Source organism: Molothrus aeneus, chromosome 6, assembly GCF_037042795.1.
Source record: "Molothrus aeneus isolate 106 chromosome 6, BPBGC_Maene_1.0, whole genome shotgun sequence".
Classification (NCBI taxonomy): Eukaryota; Metazoa; Chordata; class Aves; order Passeriformes; family Icteridae; genus Molothrus; species Molothrus aeneus.
The window spans coordinates 20,866,508-20,887,198 of NC_089651.1; the positions used below are offsets into that span (position 1 = coordinate 20,866,508).

General features: G+C 36.5%; 1 protein-coding gene across 6 annotated transcripts in view; it reads right to left on the reverse strand.

Moving 5' to 3' along the window:
* The window catches only part of LRRC4C (leucine rich repeat containing 4C), a 483,508-nt gene that overhangs the window by 46,579 nt on the left and 416,238 nt on the right, over positions 1 to 20,691 (reverse strand). For 4 of the 6 annotated variants that reach the window (XM_066551187.1, XM_066551190.1, XM_066551188.1 and 1 more), the window contains one exon: positions 5,808 to 5,940. The exons of the other annotated variants lie outside the window; for them this stretch is intronic. The gene's annotated coding sequence lies outside the window, so the exon portion shown is untranslated. The remainder of the gene's footprint in view (positions 1 to 5,807; positions 5,941 to 20,691) is intronic. 6 annotated transcript variants of the gene reach the window in all.

The following is a 20,691-nucleotide window of genomic DNA, read 5'->3' on the forward strand; positions in this document are numbered from 1 at the left end:
TTCTAAGCAGGAGGAACAGAGAACTGTTCTGCCAGAGGGAATTCCTTCCCAAAGGCTGATACTTGGCATTCACAGTTCCCATAAGAATGCTTAACAGAGCAGCAGGAAGCACTCTCAGCACTGGTATCTTGAGGTGCAGCTCCTTTTCCACTGCTCTCATATTCTTCTGACCTTTCACCTCTAGCTCTGCAGACAGCCCTACTGTCTCACTGTGATGCATCTTGCTCCTGAAAATAAGACAGGCTTACACAGACAAAAGTTAGACCTAGCAAAATTTGAGATTTGCTTTATATAAAGCAAGGAAACAGAGGATTACAAGATAAAAATAAACCCCAAAACCCACCATAAATCACCACCATTCTATTCTAAACTTACAAGTATGTTTCATTCACATCCCTCATGCACATTTCTTTCAATGTGCACTTGCTCAAAGGCCAAATAGACATGAATTCTCTCCCTTTCCCTCACTTTATGAGGTTCCACAAGAATAACTTCCATCCCTGCTACTTTGGGTAGATTATTTGGGATGATTCAAATGTCCTGGGAAGTTCTAGCTGCAGTCAGGTAATTTGTGTATGTAAGGTGTATTCATCTGCTTTGTTAATAGTCACATTGCCTAATCCAAACTGTTCAATCTTCACTTCTTCAATCTTTCAGATTTCAATAGCTTCATGATAAATATTACATCAGACACTGGATATAAACAAAATATGTTATGCATCTGATTTCTGGTATGTTAAAAATTTCTCACCGAGATCTCACCTTCTACAGCAGATGCAAATGTCATCTCAATAAAAAGTGATCAACCTGATGCATTTGAGAGTAAATTCTTTCCCTCCGCTTCATCCTGCTTAAATATGTTCTCTTTTGCAAGTAAAAGTTTAAAGCAATTTGAAGCTGATATTTTGTTATCTATCAATTTTATATTGCCAAATCAACAACTTATGTTTTCCAAATCCCCAATATGTCAAGGGAATAAGGGGGAAAAAAATCTATTTGGTATTCAGATCAACTCTTCCACACACAGTTTTATTCTACTATAGTCAAAGCAAAATTTCTGTTAAAGGAAATGTTAAAAATTGCAGGACATAATTCTGGAGCAGTACAGGAATCACAATATTCAGAGGAAAGTACCTGAACATCCAGCTTTACAAAGAGTAAATACCACAACCTGCTCTCCTTCAGTATCAGATCACCAGTTTTCTGCTACCTATCACAACAGAACTTGAGAACTGAAAGGGGAAATCATAATTTATCAAACTAAGAGGAACATAACTGGAAAGAAGTTACATAATAACAGAGAAAAAATAAGAGAAAAAATAAGAGGAAAAAAAAGGCAGATGAACAGAGCCCAACCCTACAGAGATGAGGAAAAGAAAGAAGTAACTTGAGGAGACTGAATCATTGGCATCTGACACACTAAGGGGACTAGCTTTTCAACCATTTTCTAATCAAAGAAGAATTTCACACAGTAAGTTTAATCAAAAACAATATGAAACATAGGAAAACTATTCTAAATATTGTTATCAGCTGTGGAGAGAGTAATTTAAATGGCATTCAGTAATGCAGGTGAAGGCTGTCTGGTAGCTCATCCCTTTCATATTTGATTTCTCAGATAATTTCAGACATCCAATGGTCTATCCTTCCCATGTCACAGGCTTTAGCCCTTTTCTGAAATATTGAAGGAATTGCTGCTGTCCCATCTCTATTTGACTCTTAAGGGGTATTGACTTTGGTTCCATCTAAGGGTTCTTTCTTCTAAGACAAAACCTCGAGATCTCTTGGTGCTTTCTTGCCTGCTAGCAAGGGGTACTGCCAGTTTTCCATGCTCATGCTTTGTGACTGTAGTCTTATTAATCTCCAGCTGTGTAGAGCTAGGTTTGCCCACACAGCCATTCAAGAGACAAGCTTTGTTCTAAACACGGCTATGGGATTTGTTAGGTGAAAAGAAGTTCTGTTTTGATTTGAATATCGCATTTCTTCTGTTCCAAACTCTAGAGCATGCCTCATTTTCAAATGGAGATTTACATTATGTTTAAGAACATAATTAATTCTGAAGCTGTATACACTTCACTTAATTTGAAAGGTTTGGAGTTTTCCATAAATCATGGAAGACAACTGGTTCCTCAGCTGTTACAAAACAGGAAACAAAATCAAACCCTGCATTGACTACTATGGCTTTACTCTAAATACCCTCAAAGGGGCACAAAGACTGAAAATTCAGACCCATTAATCTTAAAATGTACCAAAAGAAAATATTGATCAAACAGACCAGCAAAATGCAGCCACTTGTAAAATGACCAGCCAAAGAAATGTACAGAAAGAGTTCTATTTGCTAGGACAATGTGAAACATTTGTCATTCATACCAGAAGCAGAATCTGGTCAGAATTCAAGGATATATACTTAGTACTGATATCAGATCAATATCACTAGAGTCCAATGAAGATGAAAGCCTCTTACTGAAAATATAAATTACCTTTTAACATCAAGATCTCAAGTTATATTAAAACAGCACTCTTATCTTCTCCTACCTTCAGTCCAAATGGCATTTCAAGAATAGTTCACATGAAACACAATTTAAGCAGGGAATCGGAGACTGAAACATCAATCCATTAGGTTTCCTATTTCTCAGGAAGTTTTAGGAGTGGAGAAGTTCAAACTTCACTTAATATGTTGCAGATGAGGATATCACAATGTCATCCCCTCTAATTTCAATTTCTTTCCCTATATGTCTTGAGGGGTTGTAATGTCTTTTTCCAGTGTAAAGCCTGAAATACAAATGATTCTCTATGGCACTGTTGGATTCATAGAACCATAGAATACCTGAAGTTGAAAGGATCGTCAAGTCCAACTCCCTGTTTCCCACAGGACAACCTAAAACTAAATCATGTGACTAACAGCATCATCCAGCTGCTCTTTGAACTCTCTCAGGCTTAGGGCCATGACCATTTCCCTGGAGAAGCCCGTGCCAGTGACCAACCACCCACTGGGTGAAGAACCTCCAATCTGAAGTTCCCCTAGTGCAGCTGTATTCCATTTCCCTGTGTCTTTTTGCTGGCCACTAGAGAGAAGAAATCAGCACCTTCCTCTTTGCTGCCCCCCCCATGGAAGTTCTAGACTGCAATGGGGTCACCCCAGCCTTTTCTTCTCCAAGCTGAGCAAAGCAACCTTAGACGTTTCTCATGAGTCTTGCTCTTAGGACCTTTCACCATGTGGGTTCCTGTGGACAGAGTCTAATAGGTCAATGTGCTTCTTTTGAGGTCCCCAAAACTGCACTCAGTACTCGAGGTGGGGCTGCAGTGTAGAGTGGGACAATAATCTCCCTCAACCAACCAATGATGCTGTGACTGATCCACCCCAGGACACAGATGGTTCCTTTGGTTACCAGGGCACTGCATATTCAATTTGACACTGACCCAGTTCCCCAGATCTCATTCTGCAGGGCTGCTCTCCAGACTCTTCCTCTGATTTGTACATACAACCACACTGTCCCCAGTGGAGAATCCTGCACTTGCTCTTGTGGTTCAAGTTGCAGAAGTTTATGGAGAACTGTTGCCTGTGGGATGGACTCTTAGTGGAGAAGTTCATAGAGAACCATCTCCCTTGGGAGGGACCCCACACTGGATCGGGGGAAGGATTCCTCTCCATGAGCAGTGGCAGAAACAACCTGGGATAACCTGGTCAGAACCCTCATTCCCTGTCTCCATGCACTGCTGGATGTGGGGAGGTGGAGCTGGGAATGAGAGAGGGATGGAGGAGTGTGTTTTTAAGATTTATTTTACCTCTCATTATCCTGCTCTGATTTTTTTTAGTAATAAGTTCGATTAATATCCCCAGTTTGAGTCTGTTTTGCCCATGATGGTATTTGGGGAGTGATCTCTCCCAGTCCTTATCTCAACCCATTAAATGTTCTTTATATTTTCTCTCTCCTGTCCAGGGATGGAGGGGATTGACAGAGAAGCTTTGGTGGGTACTGGGCATCTGGCCAGGGTCAACCCCACTACACTGCTCATGCTGTGTATATTAGTATAAAGGCATTTCAAATGTGCTCAGCACATCATTGAGCAGACTGATGGACCTGCTAGCACACCATCCCACAAACATCGGCATGCTACCCCGAGGCTTTTCACTGGTAAACCTGGTTTTATCCCTTTCTTGCTTCAAATCTAGTTTAAAGCTCTTTTAATGACACCTATTAACTATTGGGCAAAGATGCTTTTTCCCATTCAAGAAAGGATTATCACTAAAGCATCGGCAAAGGAACATTACAGAAGTTCCATGAGAATTTGCCCACAATGCAGGTAGAAAAATGCAACCAAGATGCCTGAAACACAGTAAAGGACTGACACTGGGTCCTCTGGATCTCAGACCAGCTCCAACCACAATCAAGCTATTCCTGTCTTTTGTTTACAGTAAAGTATCAAAGACAAATTGGTGCCATTTTTTGTGAAGACTACTGGGCCCTCACTAAAAAAAGCCCCATAAACTCATTTTGACTAGATAATAGAAAACCAAATTAGGTCTGGAGAAGCTAGGTTGTTGAAAAGTAGATCATAAGCTGAAAACTACCACCACATGTATAAATGCAGGAGGCAAGGCCTCCCTTTCTTGTATCAAACTTTTCTTCTGTGACAACTTTGTGAATTGTAGCAGTAGATTCTCTCAACTGTTTTAATGAATGAATGTCAAGGAGTTGGAGGGAGCTCATCAGCAACAAAAGGAAGGTATTTCCCAGACACATTTGAAAGCCTAACCTAGTATTCAACCAGCCAAAACATCTATACTGAGCAAAGAAAAATATTTCCCCATTAAATGATATTTTATGGTTTTTCGGTGTCTCATGAGATGTGGGAATAGATCCTTACAAAACTTTTGCATCAAAAATCCCATTTTATTTTCTACCAGTGTGATTTTCCATTGTTATTTTTCTTGCACTCTGCATACATTAAGGCACATTAATAAAGGGAAGAAGCAAGGCAGTCTGTCACATATTTCAAAACATACCATGGGAAATGATTGGTTTAGGATAAGTGAATAAAAGCTGTTTGTTCAGCAAACTTAATTTTAGCTGAGAACCAAGAAATGTGTGTATAGCATGGACATATGATAAGTTAACTGGGCTCAAAAATACACCACAGAGCTGGGTTTTTGGGACTGCAGAAAATGTTTTCATGCTTCATGGCTCAACTTTCAATATGACGGAGAAAGTATTACAGTTATTCTGAGGGATGACACATTTTTAGTTTGCACATTGTCTTGGACTTCTGAAATGCTGGGAACAAAAGCATCCATAGTTAAAGCTTCAGGGTAGGAAGAGAGTCTCCACAAGCACAGTAGCTAAGGTGATATTGAAAGAACCCAATAAGACATGATTATGTACTTTTAAAAATTCAACTATTAGCTTTCCCTGTGAAAGAACATTTTACTCTGCTAAATTTTTACAGGGCTTATAAGCTGGCATTTTCAGGATTTTAATTCCTATAAAGAATTTTAATTCCTATAAATTTCTTGGAAAGTTACTGTAAATTCGTGATTTGTATTCTCTAACAGGTCCACAGGAAAACAAGAAAACAGCATCCAAAACATGTAAGATACAGCATCCAAATTCTCTCTCACACAAGGATGGGAATTGAAACTCAGCACAGTTTAAGAAGCTCGGGAAAGATATTCAAGGGATGCTGTATGAAAAGTCAGACAACAACAAAGATTTGTGCTCCCCTTCTCTACCAGTTTGCTGCCATGCATTCCAACACAGCCATGGAGCCTGAAAAGCTGACTTGCTTAACAATATCCTAACGTGAATTACCTTTTCAGTAGGGTTACCGTCTTGGGAGGTGATGTTTCTCCTCGTTTCCCAAACTACCCCTGGACCTTCTCATCCTACTAGCCCATTGGAGACTGTTCCACAGAGCTGCCTGGACCCCCCCACAGCATCCACCCTGTGGAAGAAACACAGATTGAGAAACTGTGATGCAGTAGTCAAATTTTCTCTAGACATAAATTGATGATATTGAGAGAGAATAACTCAGGTAGACTAAACCATGATTTAGAGCTGTCACACACAATCTGAGAAGGGAGGGGAGTTGGAGGAATACAGTGCCCCCTCAATATATGTAGGTGTGGCAGAACTGCTGAAAGCACAGTTATTTCAAGACTTTTAAGGAACAAATACAAACAGAGATTTCAAAGGCAGCAATTAGTCAATAATGTGATCACCTAATCTTAGAGATGACAACCTTGCCTTGCCTGTTGGAAATGCCTGTATCTTTGCATACTTAGCAGTAATAGGAAGGGGGTGGTTGCTTCTGTATTTCTGTAATAAGTAGCTTCATCATACACCACACAGGGCAAAGTGGTTGAATTCAGGTCTTTTCCTGTCATTAGTGACAGTGAAACTTGTCTGTGTACACCTCTTGAGGGCAAGGCATTCCTTCCAGCATTGGAAACTTTCTTCTTCTAGAGTCTTATATGCACACCATAGCAAAAATTAAAATTGAAAAAAAGTTTAAAAATCAATTAATTTGATAAACAGTTTTCAATTTATAGCCTCTATATACTGCATCAAATTTCTGTATCAGTAGTAAGTAAAGATTATAAACAATAATCATGCATAAAAATTCATAGCTTCAAAACACAGATCAGTATGAGATATAAAACAGGCTTTTTTTTTTTACTCTTTTAAAAAAATTGTTAATTTGCAAAAGAAAAATAAATTCTACTATCTCTTGTTTATGACAAAAGACAATTGAGAAAATCATGACTTCAGATAACCTATAAGTAACTGATTCTGTTTTTCAAAGACCTGCCTGCTTTCTATTCCTTTGGCCTTGGCTGCCTAGCAACCTCCACAGAGCTTTCTTAGTCTATACTAATTCTGGAGAGTTTTCATTTATATATTTATTTATGAGAATGTCTATAAGGAGGATGCAGAAACAAAGAGCTGTTTGTTCCTTCCTTCTAACAGTGGATTCCAAACATGTCATCTCAGTGTCTCAGTGAAGGACACAGTCCTCAGTGCTGCAGAGGTACCTGCCTCCTTGATTTTGCTTGGGAAAAAGCTGTTTCTGTTAGACAAAAGCTTAGTCTCTGTAGAAAGCTACTGATGTAACAGGCACTGGTATTTCTTGCCCTCCCTGTTGGTTTGATTCATTGATAAGTTTTTTCACCCTGGAATCCTAGGTGCTTATGTAAGGTTACTGTGCTCATGCAGCCTGCAGCTCTTACTTAACATAAAGACAGTTTGTGCTACTGCTCTGGGTCACCAACAGTTCCAGTATCTACCAAGCTCTAGAGGGAAATGGAGACTAAAGCAGATCTGCTGTGTCTGTGACTCAAAGCAGGACAATCTGGAAGGTTTGGATGGGACTGCTTGTTATAATAAGTAGTTTAAAACAGGATATGGACTGCCTTTCCCTGAGCCAGCCATCAGCTTTGCATGGAAAAGACTATTTCCTCAGGGGTTTTTCTGTTGTTTGGGGTTTTTTTTTCCTTCATTATAAGTGCAAAATTGGGGATTTCACAGAAAATATCTCTATGCTACATTAAGAATATGCATATTCTCTTGCTAGTTCTATTCAACCAGCACTTTGCAAATACTTTATGCCCTTATCAACACAGCAATCTCCTCCAATCGAAAAGAAGGGGAAAAAAAACAAGAGAGAGAGAGAGGAAGGGATGGTCAAATATGTGCCCTGAAAAGCTTAACAGGCTCTCTCAAATGATATGGTAAAGAAATGCCAGGTATTTGTAGTTTGCAGTCACAGGGTGGGGATGTAGGGTTTGTGTCTCACTACTTCCAACCCTGAGCTCCGACAGAAGAGGTTGCATTTACTTCTGGATCACACTGAAGCCTGAAACACAACAAATCAATATGTCTTAAGATATCTCAATATACCTTAATCACTTGATTCTATTTTTTTTCCTGATTAAGTTGACCTTTAGCTATGTTTTGTCCTTAAAGGAAATGCAGAGGATCTGTGACAGAACATAAATCTGAAACCAGATCTTCTAACTTCCACTCAATTTCTTACCAACAGGGCTACATACATAAAGATTAGGTTGTTGTAAATTGTAGGATTATAGAAGCAATTTTAAATCTTGGTGTTTACATATACTTATGAATCGGTAAAAACTTACTCCCAATTCAACAGGAGGGAAAGAATATATTTTTAAAAATCTCCTCAATATTGTAACAGGCAATAAAAATATTGGTATATTGGCTGGGTGGTATATCGGTGTCCAATTAAATAAAATAAAAGTAACAACACGAATGATAGGAATTATTCAAAAATTACCTGCTGGTTAAAAGAATGACATTTTGTAGAGCAACTTACAAACAGTGAAAATACTCATAGAAACTAAAATAAGGAAAAATATTCAATAAACAGGAGGAAGAAAGTTACTAGAAGAAAACAGAGATATAGAATTTCTTTTTTCTATTCATGGACTAACAATAAACAATTTTTCAAGTTTGATTCCCTCTGTCATTCCACACAGTAATGTAAATTTGTAGTTAGCAGCAAATATCTCAATCTGTACTCCTCTGAGTTATTGTAATACAAATAAATTCCAAATATAATCCAAAACTAAGTAGTTGCTTATCGAAAATGAGTTTCCATACGTATGTTCATTTTTCACAGAGCATGATTATTATAGCAAAACTTGAGCATGTGGTGTTTCCTCCCCTTACAAAGTATGATCACAATTACATATGTTTTTAAATGTTAAGTCAAACTCTCTGAAAATAAACCTACTGAAGGGTACCAGAACCACAGACTCACGTCTGTTTTCTCACTTATTTTGTGAGAAGTCTGCTTTTAATAAGTTCAAGGGCATGTAAATAGACAATAGAGAAAAAACTTCTTCATGCATTTTTATTTAAGAAAATGTATAATAGGGTTTTCTACAGAATGAATAAAACTGAACCATGCTAAAGCAGCTAGAAAAGGAAATTCAACCAGAGAAAATGAACTTTCTCAGGTCATATGGAAAAATAAGTTCCATGCAGCCCCATTCAAAATTTCAGAGACTATAATTAGGTACTAAATCTACTACATTTACACTGGAAAACCTCACCTGCCATGCACTTATGCTCCCAAAAGAAGAGAACACTAAAAAGAGATACAATCCTCCCGCCCTCCCTTCCTTCCTTCCTCCCTCCCTTCCTCAAGAAAGAGATGCAAAATGCCTTCAGTTTCTGGATATGGACTACAGAAAAATGAAATTCTAGGGAGGGTGTGGAAAAAGATAATTACAGAGCAAATGAAGCTTTAATAGGAAAAAGAGAACAAGAAAATTATGATCAACATGAAAGTATAATCTTTGCTTGAATAACTAACTCACCAACGAGAATTGCAAGAAACCTTTTCAAAACAATCAATATTATTATTCCAACATCTCCTCATTTCAAGTGCACTGATTTTACTTCAGACTTAGGCCAATAACTGATCAAAATTTGGTCTAAAATATTTAAGTATTTTCTGACAATTCATTATGGCAATAAGTAAGAAAAACTCATTGAAGTTATAACTGGGCTTTAGTGATTGTTCCCAAACAGCTATATTTTTATAGATTGCAAATGGATGAAAAAATCTGCAGTAAAAAGAATATTTATTAAAGAAAGACTAAACATAGTAACATATGCTACCATGATGACAGTAAAGAACACAAATAAGCAGAAGAGAAAGAACAGTTACCCAGTTCCTGCTATTTTTAATAAATATCACTAGCAGGGTAACATTCAACTGCCAAAAGAAAGGAGGTTCTTATACTCTGTTACTACGTCTGGCCCTGATTTGCCATTCCAGAAGAGCACTGGTTTCTTGTAGATTCAAGGCCTTATCTGCCTGCTCGTGAAGTCTTGGGTAGGCTAGGATGTGTGAAATAGCATTAAATTCTGTTATTTATGAATTTGAATCACTTGCAAGCTGTTAGTAGAAATGTGTGTGAGCTCTGGTTACTCATATGTTAAATAACAAGAATAAAACCAATAAAACAGAAAATCATAGTGTGCTATGCCCACATAAGACTTTAACCTCAGGATACAAAGAAAAAATACTAGAAAGCTCCTAAAAGAAAGGTGTGTGTATACAAATTCTATACTAGCAGTAAATATGAAGAATTTAGAGCTAAATCTCACCTCTGAGTGCTGACTCACTGTGCAGTAACACAAGCTACTGCTGTTTCCTTAATGGTTCAAAAAGGTGTTCTAACTAGCTCTCATTCCCTTCAGTTTTTGACATATTCTGCCATTTCAGAGCCCTATTTTATTTAACATGCTTAAAAGAGCAGAACTATTTTAGACTTTAGAATTTGCTAAACCTCCAAAACTCTGATTATTTATGGCCAAGGTCATAATTATGTTTTTTCTTGATATTTTATCTTAGTTAAACCCTGAGTAAGAATTATTCTCTTGCATAAAACCTGTACTTTCTATATATACTGCGCTTCTCATTTTCTTCTTTCAAGAATGCCAGATGGAAGCAAACCAAGGAATAGTTGTATGTCTGGTATGCTAATTATTTTAATATTTCTGCATTTGAGTTAAGCAGATGAGGATTAGGTAATTCTGCATGGTTATCTCTCCAAAACCAATTCAAATAAGGCGCACCTTCTAAATTCTAAAATAATTTTCTCTCTGATCTACTGCAGCAAAGATATTCACTCATACACTATTGATTGGAAATGTTTTTGTACGTCTAATCAATAAACGAGTTAATATGTGTTAAACCAATCTTCTCGACTATTTGTCTTGCTCAGCCTAACTAATACAAAGCTGTGAGTGATTCATTTCAGATCAGCAGTACAGTGTGAAAACTGGTGTCTTTTTAATGTGAGTGTCTGTGTGTGCTTACAAACACAAAATGCCATTAAAAATATTTTCCCCTGACAATATTTCCCCCTTTTTAAGATCAGTTCTATTGACTCTTAATAATGGTCTCCAGATACTCATCTGACAAATGGCTGTTTAATTTATTTTTTACTGTGAAAGATTTGACCTGGTTTGTTCATCTATAAATACACATTTTTGTACTGTAGACACAAATATGCATTTGTTTTAGCTTTCATCCCTGCTGTGTTTGTATAACACAGTAGGAAATTCACAAACAGAAAGAAAAGAGATCGAAGAACATTTGATAGTGTTTTCTAGCACTTTAAATACAGAAAAAAAATAAATTAGTGCCTACTCCATCAAGTGCTAAATTCAGTATGGCTGAAATGAAACAGAGACTGGGCCACAGAGAAAAAAAATCTTCATGCTAGGTAGAAAAACAACCCATGTTGTCAACAAAGCAACAGGATAAGTGCTACTGAATTCTACTGAACTGATAATTTTAAACTTATATTCACCTTCCCTAATGGCATATCTGATGTAGCTCCAGCTAAGCAATAATTATAAGGAATTTTGCTATACCAGAGGGTAATATCATCAAAGGAGTCTGTGAGGATCTTTATCTCTACAAAAAAAAGGAAGGTGACCATGTTAACAGATCTAGAGCCACAAAAAAATTCAGAAAGCAATTATGAGTTCCAGAGTCCTATTTTAATCACAGTAAGACACAAGTCACTATTTTGGAATAGCAGCTAAACCCTTTTTTTTTCTTTTCAAAATGAAAACTGAAATTCTCTATTGTTAGTAGTATTGTTATTGTTATTATTTATGTGAATTATTCCTATTTTCTATTCCTCTGCTGATGTATATGTTGCTTATATCAAAATTTTGCAAATCTTTTACCAACTTAATACCATTTTGTAGAGTTTTCAATCATTAATTAGAAGTGAATTTATGTAAATCAGTTTCAGAAACAAAGCATGGAACACAAACGGCTGGCACTAAATAACCCTTAAAATCTGTTGTGATCCAAGCAATTTTTTAATTCTGTTACATGAAAGGAATTACAGGATGCTCCTATTCACTAGTTCTTGTGGATACTTCCTAATCACAATTCATTTCCCACATCAGAGAGTTTCCAAATAAAGAAAATTTCAATTATATTAATAATGCAAAAGACGTATCCCCTTATTTAATCTATTTTCTGCCCTTTGTACCCTCAAGGTGTTGTGAAAGAAAGTGACATCATTTGCTGGTGTTGCACATGGGAAAAAAACTTATTCCCTGAGTTATGAAAAAGAAAGATGTTGAAAGGTGCCTGCTTTGTAGCTGAAGAACTTCTTTCAGAAGATTTGAAGAATACGATTTATCTTATACTAATGACGAAGGTGATTTATTTACAGTATATGTGCATAGTCACATATCATTGTTACTCTTGAGGTGAACATAAGGTGGAGACTGACAAACAGGGACTGAAGCACAGCTAATATTATTCCCTGCAACATACTGAGTAGAAATAGCTGAGTCTTGCATTGCTGGAAGGTGGTATGCATTGTTACCTGCAAAAGAACAGGGAAAAATCCCCAAATTGTTATTGAAAACTGAAAAAACCCCACCAAACAATTGATGTAGAGCCATTAAAGATCAAAATATTTTTAGTGCTATTCCAACAGTGTAGTCTAGTAGTACAAAGCAAAGCAGTTAAAAATGTCAGTTGCTTTCTTATCTGCAAATTGTTCATAAAATAGTGATGTATTTCTCTGCTAATAATATTTAAAAAAAAATTCCAAAAATAAATACAGCTAAAAGCAATTAAAACCTATAAATTACAGATTGATTATGTGTCACTGGTCATCTAGCACAATGTTGATGGTTCAGATGGGATGATCCAACCTTAACAGCTAGAAACAGGCAAGAAAATATTTGAACATTTCAGGAAAAAAAACTGAGGCTTTAAACATAAAAAGGACATAAAAATATTTTTTTTCCTTTAAAGAGAAGGTGTTTAGGAAATTACATTCAGTTTAAAACAAGTTCTCTTCCTTCTGAAGAGTAAAATAGTCACCAGATCTCTACCAGGAACATTTGCTTCCTGTTACACTGATTACCAAGATGTGAAAAATACCATCAGTTCCAGCTCAATACTCCAGTTTTCCAAAACTGTCAAAACCGTATTCATGCAAAAGAAGTATCCACGCAAGCATAATGAAAAAATCTGATAGAAAATGGCACAAACAACCACAGGCAGTGGTGCCCAGCTTATGAACCCCCATTAAGATACATGAACTCAGCTTGTACATTTTTCTCTCCAAAATATGCAGTGCCCATTTTCACATGGCAAATTTGGAATCAAGTAAGATTAGTAACCTGTAGGCCTTATAAAGTCTCAGAGCAGACTTAGACTTTGACTTTGCAAGCAGGTTATCTGGTTAAGCATTTTAAGAATATTTGCAAGCAGAATTTTATCATCTCAAGTATTAATTTCAATGGTCTGGGAATTACAGTTGTACCTGCATTAATATCACCTTTTTATTGCAAATAAGGAATGGTGAAATCACCGTTTCACCTTTTTTATTTTTTTAATTCTACACTTAAATTTAGTCTAATTTTTTAGATACAGTGCAATGAATGTGTAATAATCCATAATATTTTTTAAAATATAATTAAAAGTGCAGAGTATCCACACATTCTAGGGAAAAAAAGATTGGTTATTTGAAAGAGCAGCAGTGCAAACTTTCTTCTTTTGCATATAATCTAGTAGATAAACTACTTGCAAGGAATGAGGGATACTCAGTTCAATTCCTGCTTCAGTTTGAACTGAAGCTCTTCTAGAAAATGTTTATTTCACAGCACTAAGGCTGGAAAAGACCTCTATGGTCACCAAGCCTAACCATCAACGAGTGACACCACAATGTTCACCATAAAACCATGGCCTCAGCTGCCAAAACCACGTCTTTTGAACACTTCCAGGTATGGTGACTGGGATGGAACTACTTCCCTGGGTAGTCTGATCCAATGCTTGACAACTCCTTCTGTGAAGAATTTTTTCTTAATATCCAGTCTAAACCTCCCCTGACACAGCTTGAGGCCATTTCTTCTCTTCCTACCACTTGTTACCTGAGAGAAGAGAAACTCCCACCTCACTACAACCTCTTTTCAGGTTGTTGCAAACATAATAAGGTAGACTTCATGCCCCTGAAGAAGAATCGGGCTTGCTAGCCATGTAAAATTTCTGGGGACAAAAGGAAAAGAGGGAGCACACAAGGTGGCAATCTGGACGTGGGAAGATAGTACTGGGATTATGACTGTAGTAACAAGATCATATAAAATGTACCTTCAAGATCAGTAATCCAAAACTGGTCTGGAAATCAGTTGTGGCCTTTGTAGTCTACCTTAGACACTGCTCACCAGAGTATTACAAAGACCCTTATCTACGGATATTAGATACAATATATTGATCAGTATCTTGAAATACACCCTAGAAAACAAGTTTGTTCTCCTTCACAGGGCACTCATGAAAACCTTTTGAACAGAGCTGAAGAGATTTCAGCTCAATTAAATCTACAGTAAACAAAACCCCTGCATGTATTCTTGCCTAGTCATATTTCAAGAAGGATGAAGAGAACACCTGACTGAGACCTACCAAATGTTTAGCTTCCCCCAAAAAAAACTGTTACAAGTTTTATCTAAATTATTTAAGGCTACAAACTTTATCAGTTTTTGAATTTCTGTCTTGAACATTCATAACATTTTGTATGAAAGGTCATTTTTATCCAAGATAAGGGAAAGTAAAAAAGGAAGGAAAAAAAGTAATCACACCTTATGTGACTGCACTTGTCCAGGGCTGGACTATGCAGGAACTTGTGAGGCAATTTCTCCACAGGAAAGGGAATTATGCTGCACCACTGCTTAACTTGTCAAGCAGCAGCACACATTGACCAGGGGACCAAGTTTCGGACACAAAATATAAGATAAAACCTAGACCATGTTTTATGCTTGCATTCAGTAACATAAGGAAATGCACAACAATTATACTGAACTCCTGAGTGGGATGGAAAGAAAAAAAGTAAAATAACATATCCATAAACAATAGTTATGGAACTTTTCAAACATGTTGATCCACAGATTCAAATGGCAATCTATATTGTAAAAATTTCAACAGGTATCAAAGTAATAAGAAGGTATCTCAGTCTTGCTACAAAACTGAGTAAAAAAACCCCAAAAAACAAACAAACAAACAACTAAAAAACCTAACAAATAAAACCCCCATAAATTTGAAATTTGATAGCAAATTCCTGTGATTTCCCCCATTTCTTCAAATACTCTTTAGAAATAAAATTTAGTCTTTGGCTGAGATTCAGTATAATCAGTCTAATTTTCAACTTGAGAAGCTGATATTGTACCCAAGCAACTAAAAATCCCTAAGAAAACTCACAAACCCAGCAAATTATGCTGCTATCAGACTTCAGAAATTGGAGTTCAGAAACCATCATATTTTTGACACATCTTTGTCTAAGATGGTGGGTTTAGTGGTTTAGAGAAATATTAAATTCTCTCATGAAGAATTTCAGACCTCTTTACAGATCATTCTCCACACTTTCACTGATTTCCCCTAGCCTGTGGCCAAAATCTCATCACCAATGAGTTCAGCACCCAAGCTCCTGACACAGCCACATGGAGACAGTGATTCCAACATGTCCAGTTCTTCATTTACTCTCTTGTCAGGGCTAACATGTTATTATCTCTGTGTTTTCTTCAATTTGAATCATGCAATACAGTCATGAGGTGAAAACTCATATTTTGTTGATTTGCTAATTAAGAAAGTAGATGGAATACTTGAAGCATGTATTACTAAACTTTCTTTGTTGTAGTTGGTCCTGTCAAGAAATTTAACACAATTTGTGAAAGCTTGGAAATGCTAGCTGTTGCATTTTTACTCATATTTATTCATAAGAAAAATCAAAATTAAACAAAGAAAATTGGCATATAGTTCTGAAAGTCAGTTCTAGAATGAGATGGAAACTTGCAACCCCCTTAATTTCTATGCTTAAAGAAAAATCAGTGCAGAGAAAGAATACCTAATTTACAAACATTCATTCAATTCTTTGCTTATCAGCTAAGGTAGTCAGGAGAAATGTCATTATACAAAACTGATGGTTGCTTCAGCAGCAGAGGGAATGAGAACAGAGCACTTTATAAACACCTCCAAGGAATTGATAAGGGATGACTGCAGTTATCAGCATCAGAGGCATAGACAAGGAGCTTCTCACCCATTGCTAATGCCACAAGCTACCCAATCACTCCATCCATAATGACACCCACAGGCAAAAATCTGGGACCATACACTGCATGTTTTCAAAACATCCAGCATGGAACATTTCTTCCTCCTAAATATATATTGTAAAGGAGTTTCTAAGGAACTATCAAATGAATTTATATGCTCATAATTCAGTGGATTCCTGACTGCTTGCTTCTTTCAATGGCTTAGAGTTGCTAGTACCTAAAAAATTTATTTTACTTCAGGTGAAAGAGTTTTCTGGTCTGTGTAAAAGAAGGATGCAAATTCTACATTGTATCTTACTAAGTTCCAGATGGTCACAGACAGCAGCACAGTGACAAACATAACCTTCCTGAGTAATCACAAATATGCTAATAAAGTACAGCATATACAGCATACCTGGACTGTTACCTTGACTGACTTTCTATCTGTGAATTACTTCTCAGAAGTTAAATAATTGTTGAGCTAGCCCATGGGTTTATTGCTTTTCTGAATCACACATACAGCTAGCTAATGGTTCTGATTACCATCCTAAGAAATATGCATAGCAAAGGAAGATTTTGCTGTACTGCAGCCATGGCAGAGCTATTTAAGCAAATGAAAATGTCTCCTTAAGAGCAGGTTTCTTTCTGTGCTTGTTCACATCACAGAGAAACAGAGCTAATGCTACGCTCCTATGAGTGCTTTATGCATTCTGACAAACCAAACGAGGTTTGTCAGGAGAGGCTCTAGGCAGCATGGAACTGCTGCAATTTTACATCTCATTGATTACCACAATGGGAATTGAAAATGGTTCTCTGTTTTCGACATGATATTAAAAATACTGTTGCAGAGCTCAGAAAAATATGCAGGTCCTTCAGTGAGGGGAAAACTTTGTACAGCATTGTTTCCTCTTGAATTTGAGTCAGGCCCATCTGACCTTTACAAAGGCTAATAATAAAGCACTAAGGTGACATGCAGTAAAGCATGTCATTCTGTGAGTCGTTCTGCAAGAGGATACATGAAACAAAAGGGCAGTTCAATACCCTGAGGCTTTGGGGATCTGCTTGTGTTGTGGTGTGTGCATCCTGTATACAGCTGGCATTACACAGAGTATGTGGGAACCCACATGTCACAACAAACAATACTTAAAGAACAAGGCCTAAAAACGACTGTAAGAAAATTAAGATTTATTATTACTGTCACACTGTGTTTGTCATTGGCTGGTTTGATGTTCTGGAGAGGTTTTCTATGAATTTTTCAGAAGAATTATTATTGCTTTTATACAAAAAAATCTGAAATCTCTTCAGTTCCCATGTCTTCAGTGATTTATTTTTGCTGGATCCAGCAGGCCCCATCCACAGAATGTTACCATTTTATGAGGGACACACTCACATCTTAAGCACAGCAAAACAACCCCAAAAGCACAGAGAATAATCTACAGTGACAGCAGTAGAAGTTTGTTCTACTCAGAGATTGCAAATGACATATGTAGTACCATGTGCTAAGCAAGCTGTGATACTCACTAACCCTTTGAGGTGCCTAGCAACCCTCAGCAGCATTTAGGAGGAAGAGAAGATTCTCAGCACTCAACAGAATTAAATTCCTAATAAAACTGTTTACTCAGAATCCTAGCAGCTCTCAATGGTCTCTAAAATCAGGCAGTGGAAATCATACTTACCATAAGACCAAGACATTAGTTACTGCAATTGCAGCATCAAAACCAATTTCATTTAAAAAGGAAATCTCTGTATTTAAATATAATTTCAGGCTTATAGAACTTCCAGTGGACTGGTCAACCAACTGGGAATCAGAAAATAAGAGTTCTGAATTTCATATCTTTCTGATATTTATACTATATAATATCTATATACAAATATCTATACTAATGCTTTACATTTGCATACAATTCAGATACATTTTCAGCACACGCACCATATAATCAACAATTAGTATAAGAGGCAACCTAGTCAACGGAGCTTGAAATGATACAAAAATTGAAAACCAAGTTTCAGTAAATTAATGACATCTGTGGTATTCCCACCTGTATATCCAATCACAGGAAGTCGGATACAGAAATTAAACACAAGCATTTCCAGTGACTCACATTAGGACACACTGGGATCCATGTATCAGCTAAAGCTAAGTCTGTATGATAAAGAAACATACCATTCAATTAAAAAAAAGAAACAAAAACTCAAATGTCACTCCAATACTACCAAACAGTCAATAAGAACTAAGCTATGTGTGAGGACAACTAATAGTTTGATAAATAGCAGAACAGGAATAGAAAATCCCTCTCACAGACTAAAGGTAGCTTTTGAGAATTCAAAAATATCTTGTCCTTGCTGGACAGTAATGTGATAATAATAAAGGCAACAGTCTGCCTAGAAATCCAGTAAGTGATCTCAGTAATCATCTTAAGACCATTGAAGACAAAGAACAAATTTGTGTAAAAAATATTGTCTTGGACTTCTTGATCCTGTGATATAGAGCAAGATAAGGACAAAGGGAAATAAAGCCAGAGAAGTTATATGGTGATGGGACAAGCCTCCTCCTCACACTTGAAAAAACTCATTTTTCCAGAACAGAAGTCATCTGCTAGCAAGCATTTAATTTTTCTATAATAAGAAACTCTTTCACACAAAACTTTGTGATGTGTACAATTGCATCTGTGACAGCTGTTCTCATCTACTGGTAATTGGTCTGCTGGAAAGGCATTATTATAAACTTTAATACTAATGGAATCATTAACACCCTTGGGTTTTTTTTAATATATGCATATATAACTTATCACCTACTACTTCACTTGGTGATGGTGCTTCATAGAACACTCATTGCCAATTTTTCAGTATAAAAGAATACACTTTTCTAGGGGTTTTTTTGTACATGTCATATACCTACATAAACTAAACCTTATAATACCAACAGCAACTTATTCTGAAACACAGAATATTTAAAATAATAAAAAAAGAAGTAATTTATAAATTTCAATTAATTATATTAGTTTCTAACACAAATAATTTTAGATTGGCAATTCTTCAGTACAACTGGCTTCAGCTGTTCCAGAAGGTCATCAGCTGCTACAAAAGGCCTGACCTGATGACAGCAGTCACTGAGAGTTCCATAAACAGTGAAACAGTAATTTCATTAGTATAGTTCTTACACAGAGCAGTGTATTGGAATACCATAGAACCACAGAATGGCTGAGGTTGAAAGGGACCTCTGTAAATCATCTGATACAAAACCCATTCTCATGCCCCTAGATGCATTTGCCTCTGGCCCTGCACTAGTGCAAGGGGTTGGTTCCTCCTCAGGTACAAAACTTTGCATCTCTCTGTGTTGAATTTCATGAGGTTCGAATCAGCCCATTTCTCCAGCCTTTCAAGATCCCTCTGGATAGCAGCACAACACTCTGAATATGCATACATAACACATTCTTGGGTCACTTGTTTAATACACTGCTAATTTTGTGACTTCACCTATTTTTTCTTTATTTCTTCCTGTGAAATGCAAAAACATTAATGCTTTCCCTTTCTTTTGCCATTCACTGAATCAATAATATATGCATAATGTCTCTTTTCAGCAGAGACTGAATTTTTTTCTTAATTTCTGGGAAGTATCTATCTCACTACAAATGCTGCTATGAGAAAAAAAAAACAAACAAAACACTACAGCTTGGGTCTATTAACCTCACAAGTAATACTCTTCATCTGAATGCATTAAATCATGTAAAAATGTGATATAATAAATGAAACATCTCTAATCTTATCTTGGTGCTCTACTGAAAGTCTAGGGGGTCTAAAGGGCTGAATTATAGCCAAATGGATTTTTTTGTTGTTGTTTTAGCTCTTTGGGATTTTTTTTGAAAAATGAAAGAAATAAACTAAGGTACTAAAGTTCTGATTTTGAGTATCCAGTGATGGAAACCGTACGGCCTGAACTTCAGGGTTACTAAAGTCCCAGTGAATTCAAAGTTAGGCATCATCACTGTTATTTAAATTCAGACTTTGCAGGTATTTAAACTTGGTTACTTGCATACCAACACATCCAACATAGAATATTAAATAATGTATGGTAATCCACTCCCCTGAAAAAGGACTATGTAATTTTAATCATTTTCTAAGAAGTGGAATGATTGTAATCAGTGAAAAATCAATAAAATATCTCATCTCATAAATGGATTTCTACAGATTTTTAAAGTTTCATTACACTATTATTCAAATTATTTTGTATTTAAATGAATAAAAATTAAAGTGGTTATGAATTTTGAATTACTTTACAACTTTAAACTACATATGCATTGTTAATACAGATATACTGAATCTCATCTATGCTGGATTAGAGGCAGCCTAAGTGTAAAGAAAATCTTCAGAAAAGTGATTCAAAGCTGATAGAAAAAACTACAAATTTTCTCTCAAATTTGCCTTCAGGGCAGAGGGAAATCAAAACCTTGTCCTTTGCCCCAGCTCTTTTCCACTGACAAGGAACGATGGCCTCTGAGGAGGAGATACTGCCAATCACCACAGCCTTGATCATGTCTATGGCTGATACCGGAAGGAATTTTGGATCCAAAGCATTATTGGATGGCAAAGAAATTTT